Here is a 25,028-nt window from a genome sequence, read left to right on the forward strand (position 1 = left end):
GGGCAAGGCGGCGCAGCGCCTTCGTCTAGATAGCGCTACTGTCTCGTTGTCGGCCTAGAGAGGAGTCGGTCAGTGTAGTATTGGCTGACGTGGTCTCACATCCCTCTCTGCTCTTAACATTCTTGCCCGTCGTGCCACCGCTTGACTTTAGTCCGGAACAGAAAGAATGGTGTTTTATCTGCGCATCCTGTTATTCCACATGATCTCCATCCCGTTCTATGGCCTTTCTCCAGCACGAAACAAGGGCGTGTATGCCCTTTCGGTGCCAGTCCTTGTGCTGGTGGTGGAACCAGTGCTTCATTGTGGGAATCACCTCCTCTTCCACGAATTGTTAGCTTTTATGGCCCAAACAAGTGGAAGTCCGAGGGAGCTAGATCAAGGCTGTAGGTTAGATGGGGTAACATTGTCCAACTCTGTTTTCCAATGTGTTCAGCAATCCTCAGAGTTGTGTGCGGCCGAGCGTTATCGTGTTGCAGGAAAACATCTCCTGGGTTGCTGTGGTGCCGATGTCGTCAGAAGCGCGTCTTGAGTTTCGTTAATGTGTTGACATACGCTTCTGAATAAATGGTACCGCCTCTTGGCATCACATTAATGAGAATCGCACTTTCACAGCCCCAGAACACGGTGATCCTGATCTTACCCCCGGAAGCAGTTCCTTTCAACTTTTTCTTCTGTGGGGAGTGGGAATGGCACCATTCCATCGACTATCTTTTTGTTTCGGGCTCCAATTGTTGAATCCAGCTTTCATCACCTGTCACAATCCGGGAGAAGAAGGCCTCCCCCTCAGCTTGAAAATGTTGGAACAAATCAAGAAAATGTTTTTTTTTTCTCTGCGATTTGTCATCCACCGTTATACACCGCGGGACCCATCTTGCACATATCGAAGGGTGCAGCTAGTAGCATTCACATTTCCGTTGCTGTTTGACACATGCCGAGTCGTAATGCGTCTGTTCTCTCGAAAGACCACGTCAGCTCGTTGCAACGTGTTAGGTGTAACAGCCGTGGAAAGTCTTCCCGACCGCTGCGATTCGTGGAGCTCCACCGAACCGCCTTCTGATTACCTCACCCTCCATGCCCAGCGACGAACTGTACTTTTGCCGACAGCAGATGCTCCATAGACTTTGCGTAAATGTTTGTGAATATTCCCCACGGTTCCTTTCTCTGCCCTGAAAAATTCAATGACGGCACGTTGCTTGTAACGTACATCACTTACGGACGCCATTTTGAAACTGTTCTGCAGTTACGCTATCTGTTGGAAGTGACGCGCTCACTTAGGAGACTTCAAATAATACATACGTAATGTTTCGCACTCGTAGCATTGTTTTCGGCTGAGAAAGAAGATGCGGTGCACTACATTCTGGACAACCCTGTGTGATTAAAGAAACGAACCTCACAGGTACATCGAACACAGACGTTCACAAACAGTTCCAGGTGCCGTTTTCTTTACTGAGAAAGACATTGATGTATAACATAAGGTAATTAATGATTGCCAATATAAGTGTTCGTACAAATTTTTTCAGGTCAGGAGGGAAGAAATTTTAATATTTTTGTAGGGCATAGAGAGATACTGATGCCTTCTTGCACTTTTCAGTTACGTGCTCAGTCCAATTTAGATTTTCATCTATTGTTACTGCTAGACACTTTCTTGAGAGAGAGAGATGTTGATATTTGTCCCGATATTACGGTGTAGTGAGCCTAGAAGAACAACCAGTACCGCTTGTGTTTGGATGGGCTGAGCTTTAACTTTACGTTCTGTGCTAATTTTGATAGTGCACGTAAGTCAGTATTGCGCTTCTCTATAGCTGTCTTCAAATTTCTTCGTTTTGCACTGAGATGCAACTGAAGGCCATCAGCATACATGTGGTATTTGCAGCAGAACGAACTGACTACAGCCCGCATCTCGTGGTCGTGCGGTAGCGTTCTCGCTTACCACGCCCGGGTTCCCGGGTTCGATTCCCGGCGGGGTCAGGGATTTTCTCTGCCTCGTAATGGCTGGGTGTTGTGTGCTGTCGTTAGGTTTAAGTAGTTCTAAGTTCTAGGGGACTGATGACCATAGATGTTAAGTCCCATAGTGCTCAGAGCCATTTTTTTTTGAACTGACTACACATCATCGACATACAATGAAAAAAAGCATAGGACCTAATACCGAAGTCGTGGAAATACTGATACTACCTGCTTCCGTTTATGCTGCCGCACATAATTCATTGCTGGCCAGACGTTAGGTATGAGCGACATCATTGCACTTACACTGCACTGCATGAAAATTATGTTATGGCCAGATATGCCAGGTGCCAATATTTGAGAGGTACGAATTAATCTCTTGGGGATTTCGTTGCAAATATATGCCTGAGAGTGTGACTACTGTTCGTGTGGTTGATAGGAGCAATCTGAAGTAGCGACACATTTGAAGAAGAAAGCATCCGCTTAAATTTCACCCTGGAACATCTAGTGTGTAGAGAATTTATGTTAGTGCAACCACTTACAATTATATGCTTGTAAATCGATTCGATACTACAAAGAGCAGTCTCGAAGCACACCAACCTGCCGCCAATAGGTGGTTTGTAGACGAGACAACAAGACAACAAGGCACGTTCTGTTAACAGATTTGATGTCTGGGAACGCATGTTCCACTTTTTTATATTCACTATTTTGGATTTGTATAGCATAGTAGGTGATAAATCAGAGCTTATGAACGCCCCTACTCCACACGTTTCACCTGTTACGTATGTCATTTCTTAGAAAGATTTAACTGTCTAGGTTTATTAGACTAGTGGGAATACTAGTTTTGAGCGAGGTCTCTGACAGAAGTATGAGGGTAATCCCAAAAGTGAGGTCTCCTATTTTTTTATTAGTACATAGACCTGTTTATTTCTACAATGGTTTATATCAGTTTCCAGCTTGAACATTTAGCTATTTTTCGACATAATCACCATTTCTGTTGATGCAGTTTTGTAGACGTTGTGACAGTTTTTGTATGCCCATGTCATACCAGCTCGCCGCCATGGTGTTCAGAAAGTTATGAACCTCTTTGTTCACCTCGTCGTCGGAGCTGAATCGCTGGGACCACAATTAACACTGACAGATACTGTGAGACTCTGGAAAAATTCAAACGGGCAATTCAGAACTGGAGAAGAGGAATGTTAATGTAGGGCGTACACATTCTCCATGAAAACGCTTTCGCCCACACATTGCTCGGCAAACCGTTGCTCTCCTGCAACAGTTTCAGTGGAACATAATCACCCACCCAACCCTATGGTCCTGACTTGTTGCCCAGTGACTATCACCTGTTCCCTAGTTTAAAAGAACATTTGGCCGGAAATCGATTCAGCTCCGACGACGAGGAGAAAGAAGAGGTTCATAACTTTCTGAACAGCATGGCGGCGAGCTGGTATGACATGGGCATACAAAAACTGCCACAGCGTCTACAAAAATGCATGGACAGAAATTGTGATTATGTCAAAAAATAGCTACATGTTCAAGCTGTAAACTGATGTAAACCATTGTAGAAATGAACAGGTCTATGTACTTATAAAAAATAGGAGACTATTCTTTTGGGCTTACCCTCGTATTACATGGACGTCAAAGTCTTGAAATTATATGATGAAAGTCGTCGGGATTAGCCGGCAGGAATTGGACATTTGCAACGTACTCAAAGATGGCATTTTCCGACCAGCTAGTGGCCCATGGTCATCTCCCCTTCAAATAGTACCTAAGAAGTGGGAATTTGGACTTCATATGGAGATAATCAAGCGTTTAAAGCCAGAACTGGGCCAGACTGGTAACTGGTACCATTGTTTCGGGACTGTAGTTACACCTTGCACAGTGGAACTATATGCCGTGTACTTAGTTTGCTAAAGCCTATACCCAGATTCACATAGGAGAGGAAGACATACATCAAACAGAGATTATCAGTCCTTTCGTGTTCTCTGAGAGTATGTACATGACCTTTGGCTTACGAACTGCTGGTCGGACACATTAACGATTTATTTATTCAGTTCTGCATAGCTTACCATTTTGTTTTGGGTACTTCGATGATATTATTACCTTTACGGCCACGGAGGGGTATCACCAACAACATATTATTGAAGTGTTCAAGCATTTGAGGCAGTATGGTGTGATCCTGAACACGGATAATCAGAGATTGCATTCCTTTGCTATCAGATATCTTCTTCAGGCTTCAGATTATTACCAGAAAAGGTTGAAGGCATCCTGCAGATACTGAAGCAGTAAGGAATTACCCCGGTTCCTAGGAATGTTGAACTTCTAACCGCCTTCTATTGCGTTCAGCAGAGCTACAGGTAACATTAAGTGCAGCAGTACTTCATCATCTTTGACACCGCTGAACAGAGTACCAACACCACAATCACAAACTCGGGTACAAGTGACCGACGCAGAACAGCAACTCGATCTGGAAGGTGCAAGCACATTTTCTCAATGAGGCTCTGCTTCCACTGAAAGGGTGATGTAGTGTCAGATCACCGTTGTCTGCTAAGTGTGTTGGGCGCCCGTCGGCAAAGCTGTATGCAGCAGCAGCAGAAGCAAGTGTGACAGTTTATTCTCTGAGTTTTGCGTTCCTCAATTCATTAATTGTAATATGCCCACAGTTACACAATTGTCACTGTTCCAAGACAATGGTTATCATTCAGCAAAGGTTATACGTTCCAGTATAACGTCTTATAATCTGTTACTTGCTAGGAGCTATTGTGTATTGAGTGTTTTTATTCTGTTAGATAGAATTCCTTATTCTCACGGATTACGAAAGTGAAGTTCCGAGCACTACCACTCGGCTTAGTAAATACACCCCATGCAAAGTTCAGAACGCCCTAATTCTGGTTGCACCCAACAACAAACAAATTGCATTTTAAACCAGGGACAGCAAAAGTTAAAAATGCAAATGTGCAACCCCTATTAATATCCACTAATAGCTTTACAGATACTTTGGTCGCCGTGAGCATTGAGGCAATCATCCCACCAAAGAAACGGATTGAAGGTACCAGTTTGGTAAAAAACTGTGTACTGCTCCGTGGCGAATTCCTGTTACATTTATCTTTATATAAGGTGATTCGTCGACCTTCAAGGCCTTTTTTAAGCGTCCGAAGGTTTTGGGAGAGGACAAGTTACTCTCTCACCTACTTTTCATATACGGAAAATTATTAAAGATTTTGTTGCAACCTTACGCACCTTGAGCGAGACTCTGGAAAGTTAACAGCCTGAGCAGACGTTGATGGAGCCTGATAGGGCGCCAAAAGCATGAATAATTTTTATGGTTCTTGGTTCATAGAAACGGCATCTTGGAAGTTGAAAGCAATTAGTGGTGAGCCCATCCCTCAGTAAATCTTGCCAGACAGGCCCACAGCCAGTAAAAGTGCAGACAGAGCAGCTCCTACTCGACACAGGTCTCCAGCAGGACAATGCCACTATACCTGCTTTGGCGCCAGCCTGGTTCTATTGACCTGTTGCATGAAGAAGCGAAATTGAACTGAGGCAGTAATGGTTCAAATGGTTCAAATGGCTCTGAGCACTATGGGACTCAACTGCTGTGGTCATAAGTCCCCTAGAACTTAGAACTACTTAAACCTAACTAACCTAAGGACAGCACACAACACCCAGCCATCACGAGGCAGAGAAAATCCCTGACCCTGCCGGGAATCGAACCCGGGAACCCGAGCGTGGGAAGCGAGAACGCTACCGCACGACCACGAGATGCGGGCAGTAATGCTCAAGTATGAAACAACAACAGTAATAACTATTCCAATATCACAATAAAACCGGTAATGGTAACAAGAATGAGAACAGTTCGCCTCAATCCTACAATGGTAAATAAATAAAGGATGGGGCCCCTGCACGCCCACACCAACGTGGTGACCAAACCAAAAGTTCTACTGTCACCTCCGTATAACATGTTAGTTTTTGAATCAGGAGTCACAGGATGTGGGCTGTGATGTTATCCATGTGTCTGGGTAAGATTACTCATTAACATGGTCCATCAGGAGGAGATAGAGAGTGGACGAAAGCGATCGAAGGGTAGCGGTTGTAAGGGCAGAGGGAAAAAAAGTGCCAAGGCAAGAGCCAAGGGAAAAAAAAACCTCTGCGACAGTAGGACGGGTAGTAAGGGCAGTAGCGGCTTGCTATCTGCGACAGTGCATGCAAGGTGTGGTTATGTTAGTTCGAAGTATAGTGCATCGTTACCTTTGTCGTTGTTGGAGCTTGTTGCGGCGCTTGCTGCAGTTACTGCGTCCCTGCAACAGTTCAAGGTCGTTGTGGATTAGTGGGCGATCGGTCATAGATCAGCTCACAGACGGTGTAGAGGGTGTGTGTGGCTGGTTTGCGTGCTGTGTACAGTACGGTTTCCATGCGGTTGCCTGTTTTCCGGCTGGTCGAACATCTAGGTTTCCAGTAATAACTGTTTTGCAGGGGCTCGCCAGTACTGTCGTGTTAGCGTTCTAATAATAACCAAGGACAAAGGGATGGAAGAAATTCTCCTTCTTTTAATAAGAGGCATAGGCAAGACAACAGATATCATCCATGGTACAGTAATTACAATAGTAATAACAATAATCAGCCAACCCGCAGCAACCGATACCACAGCAGTCAAACAGGAAGTGGCATCCTAATACACAATCAGCTGGCACTTCTGCACGAACGAACAGTGTCGCTGGACAAAAGTGGAAGCAGGAAGAATTATAGAAGTGGTGGGCAACACTATGCCGAGCACTTCAGAGGCGTTAATCTAAATGCAACCTCATACAGCCCTCACACGGTGGTTGCGGAAGAAACAGGCGGCAAATGTCGTGAGAGCATGTGTTTAATAAGATATAATCAGGGTAACAAATCTGAGTGATGAACTTTGCGAAGAAATCCATTTGTGTAAATTAACAGAAAAGCAAACAATCCAAGCTTCATTTCACTCAGTACTAGGTGGAACATCAAACACAGTTACTGTTGACATAGGCACGGCTACAAATTGTATGGCTTTAGAATTGTATATTAAGATTAGTGAACTTCAGACACCACATACGCTGCCGGTACAAAATTGTAGGATCGTTGTTGCACTTTAAATATGTCAAAGGGAGTACGTATGAGGACTCATGTATCAATTGAGGCACGTGGTGATGATGAGCGTATGGCATTGGTGGCCGGGAGACCCTCGCGGGGTGGTTCGGCCGCGGCTCCACAATTTGTTTAACACCACTAAGGCGACTTGCGAGTGAATGACGCTGAAATGATGATGAAAGACACACATCACCCAGTCATCTCGAGGCAAAGATAATCCCTGACGCCACCGGGAATTGAACCCGGGACCCCAGGCGCGGGAAGCGAGAACGCTACCGCAAGACCACAAGCCGCGGACATTGAGGCAGGTAATGGAGCTATACAGGGTGGACCATTGATCCTGACCGGGCCAAATATCTCACGAAATAAGCGTCAAACGAAAACACTACGAAGAACGAAACCTGTCTAACTTGAAGGGGGAAATCAGATGGCGCTATGATTGGCCCGCCAGATGGCGTTGCCATAGGTCAAACGGATATCAACTGCGTTTTTTAAAAATAGGAGGCCCCGTTTTTTATTACACATTCGTGCAGTACGTAAAGAAATATGAATGTTTTAGTTGGACCACTTTTTTCGCTTTGTGGTAGATGGCGCTGTAATAGTCACAAACTTATGGCTCACAATTTTAGACGAACAGTTGGTAACAGGTAGGTTTTTTTAAGGTAAAATACAGAACGTAGGTACGTTTGAACATTTTATTTCGGTTGCTCCAATGTGGTAAAGTACCTTTGTGAACTTATCATTTCTGAAATCGCATGCCGGCCGGGGTGGCCGAGCCGTTCTAGGCGCTACAGCTGGAACCGCGCGAATGCTACGGTCGCAGGTTCGAATCCTGCCTCGGGCATGAGTGTGTGTGATGTCCTTAGCTTAGTTAGGTTGAAGTAGTTCTAAGTTCTAGGGGACTGATGACCTCAGCAGTTAAGTCCCATAGTGCTCAGAGCCATTTGAACCATTTGAAAACGCATGCGATTACAGCGTGATTACCTGCAAATAGCACATTAATGCAATAAGTGCTCAGAATGATGTCCGGCAACCTCAATGAATTTGGCAATACGTGTAACGACATTCCTCTCAACAGCTAGTAGTTCGCCTTCCGTAATGTTCGCACATGCATTGCAATGCGCTGACGCATATTGTCAGGCGTTGTCTGTGGATCACGACAGCAAATATCCTTCAACTTTCCCCACAGAAAGAAATACGGGGACTTCAGATCCGGTGAACGTGCGGGCCATGGTATGGTACTTCAACGACCAATCCACCTGTCATGCTATTCAACACCGCTTCAACCGCACGCGAGGTATGTGCCGGACATCAATCATGTTGGAAGTACATCGCCATTCTCTCATGCAGTGAATAATCTTGTAGTAACATCGGTAGAAAATTACGTAGGAAATCAGCATACACTGCACCATTTAGATTGCCATCGATAAAATGGGGGCCAATTATCCTTCCTCCCATAATGCTGCAGCATACTTTAACCCGCCAAAGGTCGCTGATGTTCCACTTGTCGCAGCCATCGTGGATTTTCCATTGCCCAATAGTGCATATTATGCCGGTTTACGTTACCGCTGTTGGTGAATGACGTTTGGTCGCTAAATAGAAAGCGTGCAAAAAATCTGTCATCGTTCGGTAATTTCTCTTGTGCCCTGTGGCAGAATTGTACACAACGTTCAAAGTCGTCGCCATGCAATTCCTGGTGCATAGAAATATGGTGCGGGTGAAATCGATGTTGATGTACCCTTCTCAACACCCACGTTTTGGAGATTCCCGATTCTCGCGCAGTTTGTCTTCTGCGTAACTATCCGGCGAACGGTCCGCACACTTGGATGATGTCGTCCAGGATACCGAGCAGCATACATAGCACACGCCCGTTTGGCATTTTGATCACAATAGCTGTACACCAACACGAAATCGACCTTTTCCACAAATGGTAAACGGTCCATTTTAAAACGGAAAATGTATCACGATGCAAATACCGTCCGCAGTGGCGGAATCTTACGTGATACCACGTACTTATACGTTTCAAAAAGCGAAAAAAGTGGTCCAACTAAAACATTCATATTTCTTTACGTACTACACCAATATGTAATAAAAATGGGGGTTCCTATTTTAAAAAACGCAGTTGCTATCCGTTTGACCTATGGCAGTGCCATCTAGCGGGCCAGCCATAGCGCCATCTGGTTTCCCCCTTCAAGCTAGACGAGTTTCGTTCCTTGTAGTTTCTTTGTTTAATGCTTATTTCGTGAGATATTCGGCCTAGTGACTATCAATGGACCACCCTGTAGAGAGCACATTCCTGGTTTGTGAAGGTTTATCATTGAGCTGCATATGGGGAGTAGACTTCTTACAATAAATAGATGCAGTAATTGACCTTTCTTGTGGCAAATTATATTAAAACTGAATGGGGAGGGGGTAGCCCTACCACTCATTAGAAGCAAGCCGGTTCACAGGAAGTTATGTCATGGAATCCGAATCAAATACATAAAACCAGAGGTAATTTTATGTGACAATCAATTTCCTACATTGCCAGATCAAATGCAGCCCAGCAACAGCAATTTGATGTACAGTTTTGCAGACAAGAAATACAAAGCAATGTTTATGAATCAGTTTATTAAAATACTCTACAACAAAATTAACTGATTGATTCAAATTGGTTCAAATGGCTCTGAGCACTATGGAACTTAACATCCGAGGTCATCAGTCCCCTAGAACTACTTAAACCTAACTAACCTAAGGACATCACACACATCCATGCCCGAGGCAGGATTCGAACCAGCGACCGTAGCGGTCGCGCGGTTCCACACTGTAGCGCCTAGAACCGCTCGGCCGGCTAACTGATTGACCTTTTAAACAAATATATATAAGTTTTTCATGAAAAGCCCGGTATAATTGAAGGATATGGGTGTACAATGCAAGTAAAGCCTCATAAAACTTTTTTCCACTCTACCTGTTCTGTCCCGTGAGCCGAGAGAGGAGCTGTATCGAATGAAATTCATCGCATGTTACAACAAGATGTAAAGAAATATTTTACTGAGTGAACATTACGTAGAGTGGAAGGACCTACGTAAGTAGTACGAGAATTTGTATATGTGTTAGTATGTAAGACATTTTACAGTGTACGTAGTAGTCTTAAGACAAATCTATTTTCTTCGTGTGCATAAGTAGATCGTCCGTAAATCTTTTGCTGAACAAAAAACTTTCACATTAGTAGTAGAAGTTCAGGAATAATCTTGTGTAAAGTCATTTCATTAATATTATTTATTTATTTATTGTTCTGTGGGAACAAATTAAGGAGAAGTCTCCATGGTCATGGAACGAGTCAATACATGAAATTATAACACGATAGTAGAAACAGATAAAATGAAATACAAGAAACGTATTCAGGTGATAATTGGTAAGTTTAAATAAAAGAAAATCAACAATGTAACACTGGAATTTGCTTAATTTTTCAGCTCATCCAGGAGCTCCTCGACAGAATAGAAGGAGTGAGCCATGAGGAAACTCTTCAGTTTAGACTTAAACGCGTTTGGGCTACTGCTAAGATTTTTGAGTTCTTGCGGTAACATATTGAAAATGGATGGAGCAGAAAAGTGCACTCCTTTCTGCACAAGAGTCAAGGAAGTGCATTCCACATGCAGATTTGATTAATGCCTAGTATTAACTGAGTGAAAGCTGCTATCTCTTGGGAATAAGAAAATATTGCTAACAACAAACGACATTAAAGAAAATATATACTGTGAGGGCAATGTCAGAATTCCCAGACTATTGAATAGGGGTGGACAAGAGGTTCTCGAACTTACACCACATATAGCTCGAACAGCCCGTTTTTGAGCCAAAAATACCCTTTTTGAATCAGAAGAATTACCCCAAAAATTATACCATATGACATAAGCATATGAAAATATGCGAAGTAGACTACATTTCGTGTTGAACAGTCACTTATTTCAGATACTGTACTAATGGTAAATAAAGCAGCATTTAGTTTCTGAACAAGATCCTGAACATGGGCTTTCCACAACAGCTTACTATCTATCCGAACGCCTAGGAACTTGAACTGTTTCGTCTGGCTTATAATATGCCCATTCTGTCTGAACAAAATATCAGTTCTTGTTGAATTGTGAGTTAGAAACTGTGAAAACTGAGTCTTACTGTGATTTAGCATCAAATTATTTTCCACAAGCCACGAACTTATTTCATGAACTACATTATTGGATAATGTTTCAATATTACACACAAGATCCTTCACTACCAAGCTGGTGTCATTAGCAAACAGAAATATTTTTGAATCACCTGTAATACTAGAGGGCATATAATTTATATAAATAAGAAACAGCAGTGACCCCAGCACCGAACCTTGTGGAACGCCCCACTTAACAGTGCCCCATTGGGACTGAACATCACTACCACTCTCAATATTGCGGAGAATTACCTTCTGCTTTCCGTTCATAAAGTAAGAGGTGAACCAATTGTAAGCTACTCCCCTTACTCCACCATGGTCCAACTTCTGCAGTAATATTTTGTGGTCAACAGAGTCAAAAGCCTTCGTTAAATCAAAGAAAACATCTAACGTTCGCAACCTTTTATTTAATCCGTGTAAAACCTCACAGAGAAAAGGGAATATAGCATTTTCAGTTGTTATACCAATTCTAAAACCAAACTGTACATCTGACAGCAAATTATGTGAATTTAAATGTTCCAGTAACCTTGTATATACAACGTTCTCGATAACTTTAGCAAACACCGATGACATAGAAATAGGTCCATAATTGTCAATATTATCCCTGTCTCCCTTTTTATAAAGTGGCTTCACTACCGAGTACTTTAGTCGGTCAGGAAACCGACCACTCCTAAAGGAAAAGTTACAGATATGGCTAAGTACTGGGCTAACATACATAGAACAATACTTCAGTATTCTGCTAGATACCCCATCATATCCATGAGAGTTCTTGGTCATTAGTGATTTAATTACTAACTCAATCTCCCACTTGTCAGTATCATGGAGGAGCATTTCAGGTGACAGTCTCGGAACACTTTTCTCTACGAGCGCTATATGATTCCTTGTTGGGACTAGCTTTCTATTTAGTTCACCTGCTATATTCAGAAAGTGATTATTAAATACTGTACAAAAAAATCGACTTATCAGTAACACGGACATTCCCACTGTGCACTGATTCTATATCCTCGACCTGTCTCTGCAGACCAGCCACTTCCTTTACGACTGCCCATATGGTTTTAATTTTATCCTGAGACTTAGCTATTCTAACTGCATACCACGTACTTTTCGCCTTCCTAATAACTTTTTTAAGCACCTTACAATACTGTTTGTAATGGGCTGCTGCATTTAGATTTTGACTGTTTCTAACGTTTTGATATAACTGCCACTTTGTTCTACAGGATATTCTTATCCCTCTAGTCAGCCACCCAGGCTGCCTGTTTGTGCTAGTACCCTGTTTTGAATGTTCTAGCGGAAAGCAACGTTCAAAGAGCACGAGAAAAGTCTTGAGGAAAGAATTATATTTATCGTCTACTGTATCAGCACTATAAACATCTTGCCACTCTTTTTCCTTGATAATGTTTACAAAGGTCTCTACTGCAACTGGATCAGCTTCCCTAAAAAGTTGATAACTATATTTAACATGAGTTGCAGCACAAAAATCTTTTAGAGTTAAAACTTTTGCATCATGATCTGAAAGGCCATTCACTTTTTTGCCAACAGAATGCCCTTCTAGTAATGAGGAATGAACAAAAATGTTGTCTATGGTTGTTCTACTGTTCCCTTGCACTCTCGTTGGAAAGAATACGGTTCCAATAAGATTATATGAATTAAGGAGGTCTACCAGCATCCTTTTCCTTGCACAATCACTTATACAATTAATATTGAAGTCACCACATGTAACTAACTTTTTGTATTTCCTATAAAGTGAACCAAGAACCTCCTCTAGCTTTAGCAAAAATGTTGTGAAATCGGAGTCTGGGGATCTATAAATAACAACAGTTAGAAGTTTAACTCCATTAAATTTAACCACACCTGCACAACATTCAAACACCTTTTCAGTGCAGTACTTTAAACCATCAATTGACTCAAATGGGATACCGTTTTTCACATACATGGCTACCCCCCACACCGCAAAGAGCTCCTAAAAAAGCTGCCAGCTAACCTGTATCCTGGTAAAGGAAGCCTCTGAATTATCTCCTTATTTAAGAAGTGTTCAGATATACCAATAATTTTAGAGTCAACATCTATAAGCGGTTCATTAACTTTATCTCTAATACCTTGTATATTTTGATGAAATATACTAATTCCCTCATTTCTCGGATACCTAAGCTTTGTCGAAAGTGGTTTCTTTGTTAGAGAGACCTCCCTTAAGCAGGAATACCTATCAGCTGACTTCAATCTAAAAAAGGTGCAGCTCTAACATCCACTAGTACAGGAATTTTTTCATGAGTGATCCCACCATCCCTACCAATGCTGTCACCTATAAGCTTTGCCAACCTCCCCTTTCCATACCTGTTAAGGTGCAGGCCATGTCTAGTGAAACCCGTCATGATGATAGACTCCACCGACACCACTGAAATGTGGCTCTTGCCTTCTGTCATCAGCGCACCCCCAAGTCTCATGTTATTACGCTTGATGGCTGTATTAAGATGAGGCCGATCGTGACGCTGAAACAGTTCCACGAAATGCACATTCGTGTTGCCAGTCTCAGTGGCTATCTTTTCCAGGTCACCATCTATGTCATACTCCTCATCCATATCAATATTATTACCAGCCCCACCCACAATCACTACCTGATTCTCTTTAGTAAAATCCCTACATAACCCCCCTATGTTAACAGTCACCTGAGCCAATCCTGCATGAGGTTTCACAATGCTGGTGACCTGGTACTCACTCCCCTACACTTCCTGCAACTGCTGGCCTACACCTCTACCATGAGAACTACCTAACAGCAGAACCTTCTTCTTTCTCTTAGACTTGGCAACTGACCTAGCCACCGTAACTGTTGAGGTCTGCTGCATACTTCCTACATCTACAGCTACTAGAGATTCCACTCCACTAGACTCTGACAGTTGGTCATATCTACTGCAAACACCAATAGTAAAACTATCTGAAAATCTCCTTCTCCTAGCAACAGATCTCTTGTCAACAGTCAGCTCCCATTCCCCAACCCCCTTCTCCCTCCCCATCCTATCTAGCTCCTCCTCTGCGTTTTCCAACTGCACCTGAAGGTCACAGATCTTACGCTCCTGGTCCTCTATCAACTTACTCTTGCTACATAACCTGCAGTTCCAGGAGAGGATCTCACCAGAATGCCCACTGGCTTCCCCACTGCATTCCCCCCAGTGAAAATACTTCGAACAAGTCTCACACCGCAACCCACTACTTACGAACCTACGGCAAAGCCCACACTTCTCACTTACGGTAAAATTTTACAGTTATTGAAACAAGAAAACTATTTTATGTAAGTTCCGCTTGTACAATAAGAAGATGTTAAAAAACTGACTACAATAATCACAAACTTACTCTACAAGGAAAGTAACTACTATTAACAGTATTAATCAACAGCAAATGAGAATATAACAAAAGACTAACACAGAAAGAAAATCAAACGTCTAATGACGAAACTGAAAACAGGTCCCAAAAATTTCTTCTGAAATTATTTCACCAGAAAACACCTACAACACCGGTTGAAGACTACTAAAGTTCCTAAATAAACCACTATACACAAACAATTAATTAGTACTTAGTTTTCGATGCGCCGCTACAGCTGCAACTGGTCAGCACGGAATGTAAACACAGGTAAGAGTTTAAGTTGCTCGATACGAAACACAAATATCAGGTCACAACACAAGAAAGGCGGAGGTGAATGAAGAAACCACTAATAAGTCACTTACATAGTAAATATTATCACAAAAACCGTTAAAATATGTATCTGAAACCTAAAAATATAGGAAAACTTAGAGAGCGATCTCACACGCAGTCACGCCATTATGACGTCACACCAAAGACCAAAAGTAACCAGAAACCATAATCTTAGTAACATTTTCTTGGATGCAATTATTCCATTTCTTTTGCTATGCAATTCTAAGTGAAGAAAGTAAGGCAGAAGCCATACAGATGATAAAGTTTTTCTAATAGTAGATTTTAAGTTTTGTACAAATGCAATGATTTGTAGTATAAAATAATTTTCTATTTAAGTCTAGCAGTAGTTCGCAAACATAAACAGCAAGCTACTGTGGGTAATGTTTTTACAGTGAGGTGATAAAACTATTGAGATTTTAGTCCAATAGTAGTGAAACGGTAACATTGTGCCATATGCAGATTCGTATTCTGCACTAATTCTCGCGACTAATTTCAACGGTACACACTAGTTTGTGTGAGGTAGAAACAGCCAGTGATGTTGTTGGGCGGCGGTAGAAAAATTATGTTGTTTAAAATGAATATGTTTGAATGTAGAAACACTGCATTTCCCGGCCGATGCATCATATGTGGGGCGGCGGGTGGAATTATTGTTGTTAAAAATGTTCCTATTATTTAGAATGTTATTTATGCTGTCTTTCGCCGTTCTCAACACTGGCTTTCTAACTACAATATTGGCAACCAGAAAGTGATTAGCAAAACGTGAAGCCTGTAATTAGAATTCCTAGTGCCCACTTCATCTGAGAATACACTTATAGTTACAGCTTATAGCTCTGGGGAATAGGAGATTGTCTGGGATTCATAATCAAAAACGATCTTGAAAAAACGTTCTGTATTCTGAAAGTCACAGATGAAAACAAAAGAATCCACACAATCTAACTAACAGAGCAGTTCAGAGCCTAATGCGCTGATGCCACTATAACTGTCCAAGTTAAGTATTTAAATGAATGCACGCCATAATTTGATGATAAGGTTCATCAAACGCCACGCTAAATAATGGTAGAATGTTTGTCCCGCGGCGGCACATGAAAATACGACAATACGCAAACTGAAGAGCGATAATTAAAGTCAACCCAGAATTAACCCTTCACTCGAAAATGATTTCAAGGATACGCGTATCTCGAGTAACTTATTATGGCATCCGAGGCTGTTTGTAGCAATGATACCGACGCGACGCGACGCGACGCGACTCCCGACACAGATGACGTGCTATTCAGCGTCTAGAGAGAACTGGGGCCTTGCTTCCTCGCGCAGCGTTCTTATATATAAAGCCGCGGTGCGGACGGCTAAGGGAACGCCTGATCAAATCGGCTCTCCCGACTAGCCACTGGGCTAGCAATGCACCACTTTAAGTTACCTAATAAATCATAGCTTCTCTTGCTGATGGCCGATGAAGCTCTTAATTTAAATGTGCATTCAGCACGCAGGTAAGTATTGATAATAAAATTTTGACGTTGCTAAGTTAAATATTTTGGGCGAGAGAATTAATTTAATTACACTGCACGCAGTAGATGAGCTCTGAACTGGCCCTTTGGAGATACGCTATCGCTATAGTTTTATAGGTATTCAAATGAAACTTCTCACATCATTATGGTGATAGCGGATCTCGATTCTACTTAAATATAAACATCCTAGCCTTATTTATTAGCCTACTTAATCTATCTTGCTTCCTTAAGTTTTGAGACGAAAACCAGAAAATCATGAATTTCCACTAAAATCTTAATTTGTGAGATCCAGAAGACTGTTTTTATTAAATAATTGTGAAAAATGAATCTAATTATAAATTTTTAACTCTCTAGCTCCTTTCTGTTGCACCAATGATTTTTACAGAAAAATGTCCAAATTTCAAAAATGGCTAAAGTTATCGAACTGATATTCAACGCACATTAATTTAGTATTACTCCTGACATGCTAGAAATGTTTTAGGTTATTTGCTTGATTTTTAATGTATTGCGCAACATTTATGACGTCAGAGCTAGTTACAGCGAACTGGCTGGCACACGATGGAAAGACTGATGTGAATTTACTACAGCGTGAGTAGGCTGCTTCCATACAATGTCCTTAGCTCCAGTAGTAGTGACTAAACTCGCATTACATACTGAAAAAACACAGTAAAGCTAGGCTTCACCACCGCAAACAGCCACACGACGAAATTAATGTCGCGAAGAATTGTATGACGAACAAGTTAGAAAGTTATAGCACATAAACACTTTGTTAATCATGCAGATAGTACCTACAACATAGTACATAAGTTGTGGGATTTTTCTTTGCTCTTTAATACAAGAGCAAAGAGAAATTCATGTTATCAAGAGACCTTATACGCATGATAATACAATTTCGCCTGGTGAAATAAATACAACACGTTACAGTAATGTCGAAATTGGGGACACTTTTAGTGACAAGTGAACTTAATTTGTGTACTCACCCACTAGACAGCACTGAAGCGATGTGATGATCCGCTGCAGTAGAACACAATGTAATGTTGTTACTTGGAACTCAGATAGTGTGTATCGCGCATAAACTGACGCAGAAACTTTATCAATGTGACGTCACGTGTGACTTAAGCCTACTACACGCCGACGCGAAGCTAAGCGCTGAAGAAACGAAAACTTTGATAAACACTTCGCAAACATGTATCCTGAGAACATTAATGAATGTGCGGAAACCGAAACTAACGTGAAAGGGTGTTTGTGTAGTAACGGTGTTGACAACTGACAGTAAAGTGCATGAACAAATGCTATACGTTAGACCTTTTTTATCACAACGCAAACATGTATACTATGCAACCCATAGCTATCACCGAACAAACTGATGTAAATTAGTGATGCAAGTGATTACAACCAGCCGGCCGGTGTGGCCGTGCGGTTAAAGGCGCTTCAGTCTGGAACCGCGTGACTGCTACGGTCGCAGGTTCGAATCCTGCCTCGGGCATGGATGTGTGTGATGTCCTTAGGTTAGTTAGGTTTAATTAGTTCTAAGTTCTAGGCGACTGATGACCACAGAAGTTAAGTCGCATAGTGCTCAGAGCCATTTGATTACAACTACCTACTAATCAAAGTTCTTTTTAGGGATTGTGTATTAACAATTTTGTTACTGGCCCGAATCTACGAATGTTTCATGTAATCCCAGTATCCTGAGCTGACTGGATCCCGTCGGGCACAACCGGTCCAGAACTTCGAAATCCTCTTGCTCCATCGCAGATCGTGGTGGCTCACTCGTATGCAGATTTGTCAACATCGCGAGCACGTCGCCGTGACCGTTCTACACCACTGCAGCGGCGAATGCTGCAGCACGACTGACTTCGCCTACAATGCGTCGCCTTTATAAGCGTCGAGCAAGAATGAATTTGTTCAACTGAGTGATTATTGTAAACTGTTTCAAAAACCACAATTACTTATGTAACAAAACCCATACGACAATTCCGTGTTTAATACGAACATTTCAAAACTCAAACTAAAATCATAAGGACAAATAACTGTCAAAAGTGCTAATTTCCTACCTTAATGTTTTTTTCTAACGATATAATTTGTTCATCCTGATTAACTGTACTAAATGATCCGATTTTGTCAATGTGTAATGAGAAAAGATTGCATGCGATAAAAGGAACTGGATGCCCATGCCTTTCCTGACGTTTCGCCAGGTTCCCGCAGGATCACACCAGAATGGGAAGGCAAATTACATTGCTGGCAAAGATAAAACACTCTCCAGCTCAAATGAATAAAATGATGTAAAAAAGGCGATCTAAAGACTAAAACTTAATGAAGCGATGTAAGTTTTTAAAACTTGTTACAAAGACTTGACAAACTTTAAATAACTTTGGGGGCTGTGTAATGTTTCCACGAGTGTTAGCGAATTTCATGAGTGTGTTATCGCGCAGTAGCGCTGACACGATTTTATTGGTGCTTAATAGACACTGCGATTACATTGAAAGTAATATCTCTGGAATTGTAATATCTATGTAATTTTAAGTGAGCAAGGAGCGGTAACTTTTCGTTTTCTGTCTTCCTGGTCAGCCATTGTCTGATACGGTCAAAACAAATGATTTCTTGCTCAATTTTATGTAGAGATTTTGTTATTTGTGCTCATTTTGCATAATAATAACTATTTAATTGCATTGTGTTTGTTATTACGACTAATGATACCTTTTTTTCCTCGACGTTTTTCATGAATTTGATAACTGACTGTGGCTTAATTTGTGTGGGGATATCTGTTAGTGAATGATCGCGCATTAACGGAACAAATCAGTGCGATAGGTTTGGTTTGCTTTGAGAATAGAACCTGCATGTAAAATTTCAGTTTTCACAAAACGAAGTCCGATAGCTTTTAGGCATAAATCACGTCTCATAGTTATATTCTCCAACAGACACTCCTAGTAGAGGAGCATAACTAAAAAAATATGGACCATAATGGTGGTAATTAAATTACAATTTCAATATTAAAAAATATTTTACGTAATTTTTCAAGTATGTAATTCTTCTTGATTTAATTGAAGATTCAATTAGACAAAGCCAGAATAATACAAAAATAAATAATAATTTCAAAACCAAATAATAAAAATAATAATTAAAAACCACCATTAAAAGCCGAAGGCTGGGCTAGTGGATGGACTGAAGGGGCGTGTCTACACAGTGGACCAGCAATTGTGTGCTGAGGCACGCGTAATAAAAATTCACAAGTTTTCGTGTTTGTCAGTACTGCAAATAGGTCTGTGACTCACCGCCTTTGGCCGCCTCAAATGGTTCAAATGGCCATGAGCACTATGGGACTTAACATCTGAGGTCATTAGTCCCCTAGAACTTAGAACTACTTAAACCTAACTAACCTAAGAACATCACACACGTCCATGCCCGAGGCAGGATTCGAACCTGCGACCGCAGCAGTCACGCGGTTTCGGACTGAAGCGCCTAGAACCGCTCGGCCACCGTGGCCGGCTCGGCCGCCTCGTTTGTATAAGAAAATCCAGCGTCTGAGGAACCTTTATAGGTAGAATCCTTATTACACCTCATACCTAGGACTAACATGCTCCAAGGCACACGAGATTTAGATACAGATCTTTAAGGTTGTATCTGTTCGCTTTTTGCGGCAGGAAGTGATGCGACGTCGGAGAAAAACATCTTCTCCCTCTGCGAAAACTTAAAAAAGCCAGTAATTGGTAGTTTCTTTTTTTTCCAAAGTCGCAGGTTTCTTAACTCTGGCGCTGGTTAGACATGAGTTTGTGATGTCGTGTAGGAGGGGAGATTTATCGCCTCTCAGGCCCTGTGACTGGCTGAAGACGGGGTGAAGGCAGTGTCGTTCTTGCACGTTGGGGAAAAACGGAATTTTTTTATCTGGGGAGGTGCGACGCACACGGGTTCTGGATTTCGGTCTGGAAGGGATCTTCTGGTCGAAGCTCTGACATGTGTGGTTGATACTTGCAACCTGTCCTAAGACTGATTTCGCTTGCGAGTTGTTGGACTAGTTAGCCTGTGGCGGATTTCTTACTGTACTGACAGTGTGACTTCAAACGTCTCGGACTACTCGTTTGTCGAGGGCACGCTTATTCGTTTTAGGTTTACCAGTCTTGACGTTTGGTATCCTTGTGCGCTCTGCCGTATAAGTGAGCCAAACTGGTCCTTGGTATGACCAGCGAACGGGTGTGTCACACACTGAAATCTACCGTGATTTCAGGGCTCTGGTAGAGAATAAATTGCGATCCGTGTGCCTGATCGCTAGAGGTGAGATTTTGCATTCCGTTCGTGACCGCGACCGATTCACAGGTGCAGCCTTAAGCCTCGCCTCCGCCGCACACATCTCGCCAGCTGCAAGTTACATCGATGCACGAAGAAAATAGGGTAAAATACTGCTGCTCCGGCCTCGTCAGGGCGTACATATCTCAATTGCCACTTGCTCTCAGCTGCACCTATATAGAATTCTAGAGATCATCAATCAAAGTCTGCTCACCGTCAGATCAATTCAGATGCACATTTTCAGGGCCACAGAACATGACGCACTTCTGCCACCCAGGATTCTTGTCCATTGTTCTCATACAGTATTGTTGTTTCAGTATTCAATCAACAACTATAATTTATGTCTGTTTTTTCTTTTAAAAAATAAATATTGCTAGTAAATTTTACTACATTCTCAATCACTTTATATAGTATGCACAGCGGGTTAACCTTTCTTGTGGCGTCCCATGCCAGGATGACTTTCATTGTGGCATGCCATGCCTGGATAACTTTCAGTGTGATAATCTCATGGGTGAGATCTGGACTACAGGGAGAGTACTTCAGTGTCTCCCTCTATAATTGGTCCGTAATGAATGGGGCTGGTCTTCCAGATCGACCGGCGTACTGTATCAAATCGCAACCAGGACGGAACTTTGCGCACAATTCCACAGTGTTGGTTTTCGGCATACATGCTACCGCATAGGCATTCTTCATTCTCAAATGGTTGTCTGCCATAGTTTGTACTTCCGCATCCAAGAAAAGAAGACAATATATTAGTCTTATCTCGATGCATTTGGTAATAATGTCACCATAGTTCATGATTTGGCATTTATCACAAGCGTGTCAAAAAGACATGACTGCAGCACTAATCCCCGGCCAACATATCAATTATCATATACCTGCATCAGATTCAGGTGAAGCAAAGCCTTCAAACATGAACTTATGCCAGGAAATCGCTCAGTCTATTCGCAAATATGACTGGAAACTCATATTGTGAATTTCCTCTAACCAATGAGTGCAATGAAGCAAATTATCCGATGAACGATGTGCTAAAAGATGGTCATCCAGAGACTCGCTTCATGTCCCCGGCACTTTCTCATAGATTTCGCAATAATACAAAAAGGAGCCTCACTTCTTTGAACTTTTCTTCTGAATGTCATCCATCAGTCCTATTTAGTAATGATCCCACACCACGCAGCAACACTAGAGAAGAGAGTGAACAAGTGTGGTGCAGATTTTCTGCATCTTATAAGTGTTGTGGCAATAAAACGCCTCTTTGACTCACACTTCTACGTGATGCAAACACTGCTGCAGAAGGTAATCTTGTTATTTGGCTTCGTGAATCGGAGATGACATTCAGAACATAAAACACGCCAAGATTCAAAACTCATCGCTTTGACTGATAATATTGTGATCAGAGAGCACACGTCTGCTAAAGAAGGATTCTTACACGGCTTTATATAAGTGTAATTATTTATTTGATCCTTTCGCAAGGAATTACTCTTCTCCCAATGTCGTGTTAAAAACTTACAGAATACATTTTTGGCTGAAACTTCCTGGCAGATTAAAACTGTCTGCCGGACCGAGACTCGAACTCGGGACCTTTGCCTTTCGCGGGCAAGTGCTCTACCAACTGAGCTACCCAAGCACGACTCACGCCCCGTCCTCACAGCTTTAAATCCGGCAGTACCTCGTCTCCTACCTTCCAAACTCCCCCAGGCTGTGGCTAAGCCATGTCTCCGCAATATACTTTCTTCCGGGAGTGCTAGTTCTGCAAGGTTCGCAGGAGAGCTTCTGTGAAGTTTGGAAGGTAGGAGACGAAGTACTGGCGGATTTAAAGCTGTGAGGAGGGGACGTGAGTCGTGCTTGGGTAGCTCAGTTGGCAGAACACTTGCCCGCGAAAGGCAAAGGTCCCGAGTTCGAGTCTCGGTCCGGCACACAGTTTTAATCTGCCAGGAAGTTTCATATCAGCACACACTCCGCTGTAGAGTGAAATTTTCATTCTACGTTTTTGGCTGCTATCGTTAAGTTGAATGACAGGAAGCTAACATACTTAATCAATTCGTAGGGTCATGTTAGTAGAAGGTCTATCTACGATTTTTAATACTAAGATTGGAAAGGTTTCCTGAATTAAATGCCTGTGGAATTTCATGGGCGCTACTTTTAAAATGTAGTGCAATAACGTCATCGAAGTCTTGAATCTGTTTATGGATTTTGACAGCAGATATTTATCTGTCATTCTCATTATCGCCTGCCAGACTGCTAATTGGATGGTGACTTGTAATTCCTTCACGCTATTTCTTCCGAGAATATTTCGTTCAGAGTTTTAGGAATCGGCTGGTTTTTGAATTTGTTCGTGAATAGTAACTACAGTAAATTAGGTAATATGCAGCCGCGTCGGCCCGCATCTCGTGGTCGTGCGGTAGCGTTCTCGCTTCCCACGCCCGGGTTCCCGGGTTCGATTCTCGGCGGGGTCAGGGATTTTCTCTGCCTCGTGATGGCTGGGTGTTGTGTGCTGTCCTTAGGTTAGTTAGGTTTAAGTAGTTCTAAGTTGTAGGGGACTTATGACCACAGCTGTTGAGTCCCATAGTGCTCAGAGCCATTTGAACCATGCAGCCGCGTCGACATACAGGTCTCAGAAGACGGCAATAATGAACCTGAAATGTCTAGCCGTGTCTATACGAAACATCGTTTACGCCATGGTGAGTCAGCGTAATTTAGGGTTTACACTGTAGAACCACAACAATACTTGGAACAGTGAGGTGTTACAACAAAACGAAAAGTTGCATGGTTCCTTTCATACCATGTTATTTTGATGTAGAAGCGTGATGATAGTCCTAACATGAGAATGTTAACTTTTGAAGCAGCAAATGTCTTAGAAGAGGAGGGAAGCAGAAATAACAATGTCAAACATTCCGTCAGTGTGGCATTCATTAAAAAAAAAATAGAATGAACAGCTTTTTTCTGTGACATTTAACTTTGCAATCCTTATGATACGAAATCCCGTATTGTTTTAAGTGAAATAACTCAGTGTCTTACAATCATGCTATGAATAAGAGAGACGAGCAGTACACAAACTCTGTCTATCCATAATCTAGAGGTAGCGGGATACAGTTCCCTCTTCATCGTAAGCATGTGGCTTACAGTATCATGAACAGATAGCTTGCTGCATCGCGACACTACACCAGCAGCGCACTGCTCGTAATCGGCTTCCGGAGTGCAGCGCCCAGTGGCCATAACCACGAGACCACCGAGAACTAATCCAATACCTGCCCAACTCGGCCGGCTGCTGCGGTGGGCTTCAGTAGATGCTCAACTTCGTTAGTGTGGAAGCTCTGTGCCGCGCATCCCAAACGTCAAGGATGGTGGAGCTTCGCCTTTGTGTATAACCGTACCTCCTGAGCGCGTGCAGAGCAAGAGGATGTAGATGTATATTGCAACAGAAACTACAGACCTACACTTTGTTCTACAAGTGCAATATTTAAAAAGATTTCAGAGGTATTTTCGGAAAGGAAGATAGATGAATAAACGAATCAGAAGTAATACCCCAAAACCAAGGCCACGAGTGTTTCATAACAGAGAAGAATGTAATTGTTAACTGCTACAACATACAAAAAAAATCCTTTTATCAAAATTTAACACGCATTCTCCGTCCCGTGTAAAAACTGTAAGACTTTACAGCCGAAATAAACGTTTATTTACAGTGAATTCATTGTCTACTATTTTTAAACATGAAGCAAAATACAGCCGCTCTTCCAAACTTCGAGTGCTGACGGTGTCAATGTACCACAATTGACAGACACTCACAAATAAACCAAATCCACCACAGAAACTCATTTACATTGCAACATGTTCATATACAAGGTGTTCACAATGAGACTCCAACATTTGAATTCATAAAATCTGAGAGTAAACACAATTTATTGACCAACAAATACAGGGAAATCATACAGCAGCGCATCAAGTTTTCATACACAGGTGGGCGGTTCAGTACACTTGAACATGGGCGCCACGGGTAGCGCGAAGAATATCAAGTCTATAATCGATTTCGTGCCATGTGTTGCGGAGCATCTGTTCTGTGACAGAGTTGATTACAATTCTTATGCGCTGTTTCAAGTCTTGCAGGTCGTTTACAGGTGTAGCGTATAACCGGTCTTTCACATAACCCCACAAGACAAAATCGAGGGGGGTTATGTCGGGCGAACGTAGCGGCCAAGGAATTGGACCTCCACGGCCAATCCATCATTGCGGGAATGTGTCATTTAAAAATTTTCGGACATCAAGGCTCCAATGGGGTAGTGCAACGACCTGTTGAAACATCACATTTGGCTGCAGGTCTGTTATCTGTGGCA

The 25,028-nt window shown here is 42.2% G+C and overlaps 1 non-coding gene across 1 annotated transcript; it reads right to left on the bottom strand.

The window, feature by feature from the left end:
- Window positions 1-22,250: 22,250 nt before the first annotated feature.
- On the bottom strand, window positions 22,251-22,325 carry Trnas-cga (transfer RNA serine (anticodon CGA)). The gene has a single exon. It is a non-coding gene; the product is annotated as a tRNA-Ser (tRNA).
- Between the last annotated feature and the right edge of the window lie 2,703 nt (window positions 22,326-25,028).

This window comes from Schistocerca nitens, chromosome 2 (assembly GCF_023898315.1).
Source record: "Schistocerca nitens isolate TAMUIC-IGC-003100 chromosome 2, iqSchNite1.1, whole genome shotgun sequence".
Classification (NCBI taxonomy): Eukaryota; Metazoa; Arthropoda; class Insecta; order Orthoptera; family Acrididae; genus Schistocerca; species Schistocerca nitens.